The sequence below is a fragment of the Galeopterus variegatus genome, unplaced genomic scaffold (assembly GCF_000696425.1).
Source record: "Galeopterus variegatus unplaced genomic scaffold, G_variegatus-3.0.2 Scaffold7972, whole genome shotgun sequence".
Classification (NCBI taxonomy): domain Eukaryota; kingdom Metazoa; phylum Chordata; class Mammalia; order Dermoptera; family Cynocephalidae; genus Galeopterus; species Galeopterus variegatus.
This window is the reverse complement of record NW_007734083.1, coordinates 62,041-70,827: the sequence shown is the minus strand read 5'-3', so window position 1 is coordinate 70,827 and position 8,787 is coordinate 62,041.

Below are 8,787 nucleotides of genomic sequence, written 5' to 3'. Positions count from 1 at the left end.
CGCTCAGCCAGTGAGCGGGAGCCGGTCTGTACGTGGGATCCGAACCCTCGGACGGGAGCGCCGCCGCGCTACCCAAGCGGCGCACCATCCAGTGCGCCACCGGGCCGGCCCACTGGTCATCTTTTTAAAGAAAAAAAAAAAAAAAACTCAAGGGAAAAACCATGTTGCAATGAATATTCTTGCACGTATCTCTTTGGGCACATGAAACTCTAGGTTACATATTTATAAGTAAAATTTCTGAGTCATAAAAATGAGCATCTTTAACTTTACTAGATATTGTCAAATTACTCTCTAAGGTGAGTTTGTACTTCTACTATGTTTCACCATATCTCTGCCATTCTGATGGGTGTTAAGTGGTATCTCATTGTTGCTTTTTCCCAACATTTTATTAGTTTTACAAATTTAATCATATACAAGGCTTGAAGAATTATACAGTAAAGTAATAAAAAAAGAATTATACAGTGAACTTAAGTGGTGGCCATGTGAGCATTTTGTCCTATTTGCTTTACCTATCCATCCTGCTATTCATAATTTTTTTTTCTGGTATTCATAATTCAATCCATCATATTTTGTTATGTATTTCAAAGTAAATTGTAAATATCAGTATATTTCACCACTAAACATAGCATGCATGTTATCAACTAAAGTACATTTTCTTATAGAATTTTTTTTTTTTTTTTTTTTAGCAGCTACCAGTATGGGGATCCAAATGTTTATAGATTTTTAAGGTAAAATTTACATACATGGGAATGCCCAAACCATAAGTATATATTCTCCGAGCTCTAACAAATGCATACACAGCTATGTAACCCAAACCTCCATCAAAATATACAACTTTACCATTACCTCGAGAAAGTTCCCTAATTCCCCTCCAAGCCAATCCCTGGTGCCAGCCCCATCAGGCAACCACCGTTCTTGTTTTTTATTTTATTTTTTCTGTTCTGGATACAATATTGCTGTGGATTGAATGTCCCCCCCAAACTCACTGAAGCTTAAATTGTGTCCCCCAAAGTTTCAAGTATTGGAAACTTGGCTCCCACTGTAACTGTTGAGGGCTTCAAAAGTAGAGCACATGAGAGTTTCTCTCTCTCTGCTCAGCCATTTTCTGCCATGTGAGTCTCCTGGGTCACTGTTGCCAACACCAAGGCCTTCACCAAATGTGTTCCCTGAACTCTGGACTTCCAAGCCTCCAAAACAATAAATTTCATTTTCTTATAAATCACCTATTTCCAGGTATTTTGTTATAAGCAACAGAAACGGACTAATACAGAAAATTGGTACCAGAGAAGTGGGGTGTTGCTTACAACAAATACTCGAAAATATGGAAACAGCTTTGGAACTGGGTGTTGAGGAAAGGCTGGAGGAATTTGGAGGAACAGGCCAGGAAAAGCCTAGATGCTGCCTGTGGAAGTTTAAAATGTTTTAGAGATTGGTTAAATGGTAGCGAGCAGAATGCTGATAGAAATATGGACAGTAGGGCCGGCCTGTGGCTCACTAGGGAGAGTGCGGTGCTGATAACACCAAGGCCACGGGTTCAGATCCCGTATAGGGATGGCTGGTTTGCTCACTGGGTGAGCGTGGTGCTGACAACACCAAGTCAAGGGTTAAGATCCCCTTACCGGTCATCTTTAAAAAAAAAGAAAGAAAAGAAATATGGACAGTAAAGGCCATACTGAGTAGATCTCAGGTGTGAATGAGAAGGGACTTAGTAGAAACCAGGGCAAAGATCACCCATGCTATGAACTGGCAAGGAACTTGGCTGCATTCTGTTCATGCCCAAAAGTATTACAGAATGTGGAACTTCAAGGTGATGACCCACGGTATTTGGCGGAAGAAATTTCTGAACAGCACAACATTCAGGAAGCTGCATGGCTACTTCAACAGCCTATGCTAAATTATGGCAGAAAAGGCATGACATAAGCCAGAATGTGTAATTAAAAGGCAAGCAGAGTAAGGATTTGGAAAATTTGCAGCCTAGCCATGTGGTAGAGAAGAGAACATTTTCAGGAGAAAAATGCAATGGTACTAAGATTAGTACAAAAGAAAGGGATTATCAAGATAAAGGGGAAAAGGCCCTGAAGTCATTGCAGAAGCCTCCGGGGCCAACCCTTCTATCACTGGCCCAGATGGCTAGGGAGACAGAATGGTCTCAGGGAACAGGCCTGAGGTACCCTCTATGGGCTCAATGCCTAAGGCCACCTTGGAAAGCTGCTTCCAGCACCAGCACCGCAACTGTTTTGACTGCTCCAGTCATGCCTAAATTGGCCCCAGGTGTGGCTGGACCCAGAGCTTTGAAAAATACAAGCTAGAAGCCTTGGCAGCGTCCATGTGGTGTTAGGTCTTCAGGCTGGCAGGATGCCAGAGCTGTGGAGGCTTGGGAGCCTCCACCCCAATTTAAAAGGATGTATAGAAAAGCCTGGGGACCAAGGAAGAGATCTGTCATGGGGTGGAGTCACCACATACAGCCTTTGCTAGAGCAACGCAGAGTGGAACATGGGGTCAGAGTTGCAGCAGAAAAACCCCACCAGTGCCATGCCTAGTGGAGCCGTGATAGTGGGACCACCATGGAGACCCCAGACCTGTGGATCTACCAGTGTGCAATGCCAGCCAGAGAGAGGTGAAGGACGTTCTGAGACCAGGAAAGCCATAGAAGCAGAGCTGCCTGAGGACTTAGGGACCCAACCCCAGCACCTGCATGCAGAGGACGTCAAACATGGAGTCAAGGTACATGACTCACCAGCTATAAGATTTGATGCCTGCCCTGCTGGATTTTGGACTTGTTTGGGACCTGTTACCCCTTTCTCTTGGCCTATTTCTCCCTTTTGAAAAGGAATATGTACACTATGCTTGTCCTGCTGTTTTAGTCCATTTTGTGTTGCTATAACAGAAACACCTGATACTGGGTAATTTATAAAGGAAAGAGGTTTATTTGGCTTACGATTCTGGGACACCTGCATCTGCCATGGGCCTCAGGCTGCTTCTACTCATGGCAGAAAGTGGCAGGCTGCCAGTAGGTACGAGCAGATCACATGGTGAGAGGAAGCAAGAGAGAGGAAGCAAGAGAGAGAGAGAAGGTGCCAGGGTCTTTTTAAGCAAGGAGCTCTTGTGGGAACTAATAAAGCGAGAACTCACTCACTACCCCTCTTTCCCCAGGGAGGGCATTAATCCATTCATGAGGGATCCGCCCCCATGACTCAATCAGTTTCCAACACTGCCACATTGGAGATCAAATTTCGACATGAGTTTTGGAGGGGACAACACATCCAAACTCCATCATTCCACCCCTGATCCCCCAAAACTCATGTTCCTCTCACATACAAAATACAATCATTCTATCCCAACAGTCCCAAAAGTCTTAGCTTGCCCCAGCACCAATGTAAAAGTCCAAAGTCCAAAGTCTCATCTGAGACCAAAAGCAAAAGTCCTTCCAGCTGGGAACCTGAAAAACAAAACCAAATTTATCTACTGCCAAGATACAATGGTGGAACAGACATTAGGTACACGTTCCCATTCCAAAAGGGAGGAATAGACCAGAAGGAGAAACAGGCCCCAAACAAGTCCAAAACCCAGCAGGGCAGACATAATGTTTTAAAGCTCCAAAATAATGTTCTTTGACTCCAAGTCCTACATCCTGGGCACAATTGGGCATCTGGGACCCCAAAGCATCAGGCAGCTTCATTCTCATAGCTCTGCCAGGTACAGCCCAGTGGGCTGCACTAGTGCCTGCAACTTTTCCAGGCCTGTGTTCCACTCTGGTAGCTACATAAGTCTGGGGTCTCCATGGTGATCCCGCTGCCTTGGCTCTACTAGACATTTCCCTGGTGGGGGCTCCCTGTGGGGGCTTCGACTCCACTTTTCTGCTCAGCATTGCCCTAGTAGATGGCCTCTGCAGTGGCTTCACCCCTGCGGGAGGTCTCTGCCTAAGTCCCCAGGCTTTTCCATACATCCTCTGTAATCTGGGTGGAGGCTGCCACACCTCCCCTGCTCTCACATCCTGCTGGTCTGCAGACTTAACACAACATGGGTGCCACCAAGGTTTCGGGCTTCTACTCTCCAGGGCTGCTGCATGAACCACACTTGGGGCTGCTCCAGCCAGAGCAGCCAGGACGCAGGGAGCAGGATCCTGAGGGCAGCTGTGCCCCAGGTCTGTCCTCCAGGATAACTCAGTCCTTCTAGGCCTCAGGGTCTGTGATGGGTGGGGCACCCTTCCAGACTTCTCAAATGCCTGCAGGGCTTTCCTCTCATTTTCTCCACTATTAGCATCTAGCTGCCTCACCGCCAAGATAACGTCTTTAGCAACCAGTTTATCTGATTCACCCTTGCATTGTTCTCCAGCTCTCTGCTTCTTTACCACATTGCAGGCTGCAAAGTTTCCAAATCTTTATGCTCTGCTTCCCTTTTAAATTCTGGCTTTATGTTATGCCTTTGCTGTCATAACTCAGAGTAGGATGTTAGAAGTAGCCATGCAGCGTCCTTAATGCTTTGCTGCTTAGAAATTTCTTTGGCCAAATGCTCTGGTTCACAACTCTTAAGTTCCAACTTTCACAAAGTCCAAGGGCATGGACACAATGCAGCCAGATTCCTTGCTACAGTGTAGCAAGAGTTATCTTTTGTCCAATTCCCAATAAGTTCCTCATTCCTATCTGAGACCTCATTATCCACATGGCCTTTACTGTCCACATTTCTATTCTCTCTTGCAGCTAGGAATAGCCAATGAGGTATAAGAGAAACCTAACCTCTCTGTCCCCAGTTTTCTTATCTGTGAAATGGGGGTAACAAATTACCTCTCTCACAGGGTTGCATGAGGATTAAATGTGATCATCTATTGTTAAAATTTTTTTTCATGACTTTTCTTGTGTGTGTGTGGCTGCAGGGATCTGAACCCTTGACCTTGGTGTTATCAGCACCATGCTCTTCCGACTGAGCTAACTGGCTTCATGACACTTAAGACTAGGAGAATTCTTGATAGGCAGACTCAATAGGATTATTGCTGAAGGCAGGCTAGAGTGATAAATTATCCAGAGTAAGGGATGAGGAATTCGATCAGATCTCAAGAGTGATCAGATACCAAAGGTAAGGGATTTTAGCTTAACTGACTCAGCAGGATTCTTGCTAAACTTGGAGTAAGTGGGCCAAGGACAGAGCCTGACTCAGGTTTGGTCCAGGAGAGAGTTTTTGTTACTATGTAAACAGCCAACACCATGTGAACACAATAAACGTTCAGTAATTGTTAGCGGCTATGCTCTAACCATAAAGCATTAACTGCCGTTCCCCGAGTGCACGCTATTTTGTTCCACTTTTTTTTTAAAAAGATGACCAGTAAGGGGATCTTAACCCTTGACTTGGTGTTGTCAGCACCACGCTCAGCCAGTGAGCGAACCAGCCATCCCTATATGGGATCCGAACCCGGGGCCTCGGTGCTATCAGCACGACACTCTCCCGAATGACCACGGGCCGGCCCTTGTTCCACTTTTATGCATGCTGATGTGTGGCCTTAGAATGTCTTTCTCCCACTGCTTCACCTAGCTAACTCTTGGTTGTCCTTCAAGACTGAAGTGTCAGGCCAGCCTGTGGCTCACTTGGGACGTGTGGTGCTGATAACACCAAGGCCAAGGGTTTGGATCCCTATATAGGGATGGCCAGTTAGCTCACTTGGCAGAGCATGGTGCTGACAACACCAACTCAAGGGTTAAGATCCCCTTACCGGTCATCCTTTTAAAAAAAAAAAAAAGACTGAAGTGTTGATGAAGCCAGCTGCGATGGGCTTCCACAGCACCCTGGGCTTGCCTCCACCAAGTGAGAAGCCACTGCAAGGTTTTAGGTGGAAAAGTTTCCTGACCTGGCTCGAGTACCTACTATATGCCAGGGCACCCTTCTAGGTTCTGAATCAAAACAAGAGTAAAAAGAACACTTAGCTCATAGGGTTACTGAGAGGATTATGACAGATAAGGCATGCCAAACACTTAAGAAGGTGCCTGACATATGGCAAACACTCAGTAAATGCTATTATCTATATTCAGGACACTCCCTCGAATCCATTCAGGTCTTTGGCCTCAGGCTCATAGTCTTCCTATCTAAACATAAATCCCACTACCTGGATTACAGCCTTTCTCTCCTGGACCTCAACTCCAGCAGCTTTCACCTCCCCCATATGCCAGACACACCGTGACAACACCTTCACCTTGACTTTGTTGTTGGACCATTGGATTTTTGAACACTCGATGATACATATAGAAAACCCAGATGGAATTTTCCATTAGCTTGTGATGAAAGTGCGCTCTTCTGTCCCCACCCCAAGCAAGCAACAAGTCTTTTCTTTCTTTTTTTTTTTTTTCTATAAAGATGACCGGTAAGGGGATCTTAACCCTTGACTTGGTGTTGTCAGCACCACGCTCAGCCAGTGAGCCAACCGGCCATCCCTATATGGGATCCGAACCCGGGGCCTTGGTGTTATCAGCACCGCACTCTACCGAGTGAGCCATGGGCCGGCCCCAACAAGTCTTTTCTATATGACTGGGTCCCTGGAAGATAAAGGCCAAGAAAGGAAAGGGAGGGCTGGCTGGAGATGCTAGTTTTGCCAGCAGGAGATAAGGGTAGGCATCTTTACGACTGCTGAAAGAGAAGAAATTACAGTTGCAGGCTTTCTGGCAGCAAGGAGGGAGCAAGAGGTTAGTGATCAAGACACCCGAGCAAAAATCAGGAGACTGAGAGGCAGACGCTACCAGTAGATGTTGTTCCACATGAGTGATCTTCAGAAAGGCTGCTGTCTGACTGATGAATCAAGAGTAATCCTCTGGAGGTATGCACTCCTGTTGGAGTGAGCAAGACCAAAGTCATGCTGGGACCTAAAATTGCATGGGCCACAGGAAAATTTAAAAAGACACAGTTTTAGGGGCTGGCCTGTGGCTCACTTGGGAGAGTGTGGTGCTGATAACACCAAGGCCATGGGTTCAGATCCCTCTGTAGGGATGGCCGGTTAGCTCACTTGGGAGAGCATGGTGCTGACAACACCAAGTCAAGGGTTGAGATCCCCTTATGGGTCATCTTTTTAAAAATAAATAAATAAATAAAAATTAAAAGACAGTTTTTTTTCCTTGGCATACATTTCTCTGAGTTCCCTCTTTTCCTATGGTTAGCTGATATTTTGAACCTTGGTCATGGGGCAAGATGACATTATTTACATAAATGTAAAGCTGTTTTCCAGCCAGCCTGGAGCTGCAGACTTGCAATGAGGCACACTATCCAGACCCTGAGAAACCAAGGAAGACATCAATAAAACTATGCTGATTCCACCCCTCCAACAGAACCATGGGATAACAGTAAAGACAGGAGCAGACACCAGACAGAGCCTTGGCAAGGCCTTGCACCTGGCTCCTTGCACGGAGCCCCCATGGCTCAAATCCCTCTCCCTCCTGCCTTTCACTTTCCCGTGTTCCATTCCCTCAGCCTCTTCTTTAAAAAATCCCTCAGTAAATATGTGCCTTGGAGATGGCCTTAGTCTGGCCATTCTCCTTCAGGCTTATCAGAGAGGTGTGTTAGCCTAACATGTCTCCTCAGGTCACTGGCATTTCTGAATAAAAGCTGACTTCCATTTTCACCAACATTTGTCTTTTGAGTGGTTTGCTTTTGAAAAGGGGTAGGCAGCCGGACTTGGGCCTGGTAACACTTCCTGCCAGAAGAAGGTACATAAAGCTTATGGCTCTAGGACAAAGCCTGGAAGTATGGGCTCAACCCACCCCCTAAACTTGAAGTAGTTCTGCTTTTTTTTTAAAAAGAAAAAGATGACCGGTAAGGGGCTATTAACCCTTGACTTGGTGTTGTCAGCACCACGCTCTCCCAAGTGAGCAACCGGCCACCCCTATATAGCGATCCAAACCCATGGCCTTGGTGTTATCAGCACCGCACTCTCCGAAGTGAGCCAAGGGCCAGCCCAGTTCTTTTTATCTATTATATTTATTTGGACTTTAACTTATAGCTGCCTTTGCAAAAAGGGTTTAATGCTAAACCTTTGCTGTTCCCCTCAGTTAAGTACCCGTTTTTTTTAAAAAAGATACCCAGTAAGGGGATCTTAACCCTTGACTTGATGTTGTTAGCACCACGCTCTCCCAAGTAAGCTAACGGGCCATCTCTATATAGGGATCCAAACTCTTGGCCTTGGTGTTATCAGCACCACACTCTCCCAAGTGAGCCACGGGCCAGCCCTTAAGTACCCGTTTTACTTCTCATAGAATCCAGATACCATTGAGGTGTGGTGACCACCTTCAAAATTCTCCTCTATTTATTTATATCTCATGCCCCTTAGTCTCTGTGGATGTGTCCTTTTTTCTGTTCAAGGTTAATGCCTCTATTCATGCTTGATCCCATCTCTTTCTCATTTCCTCTGAGTCTTTATGCCATGAATTTTCTTTCCTCCTATGAGGTGGAACCATATTAAATTGCTGTTTGCAACTTTTGGCAGTGGTGGAAGATTTGCAACTTCATATGGTTCAAGCCAATACATCCTTCCCTCTCTAAATGCTCCTTTTCCTCAACCAAAAACAACTGCAACAAAATATTCTTATATAAGTAAGAGTAAACTCTGCATAGACTGTGTTTTTCTAATTTCGTACCTATATGCATCCCTGCATATAAAACCTAGACACCATACCCCAAGTATACTGACCTTCACTGTTCATATCTCCCTATTGACAATTCACTCAACAAGTATTTACCAAGGGACTGGCATGTTCATGCAGTTTATTCACTCATTCAACAAATATCTTTTTTTTTTTTTTTTTTTTTTTTTTT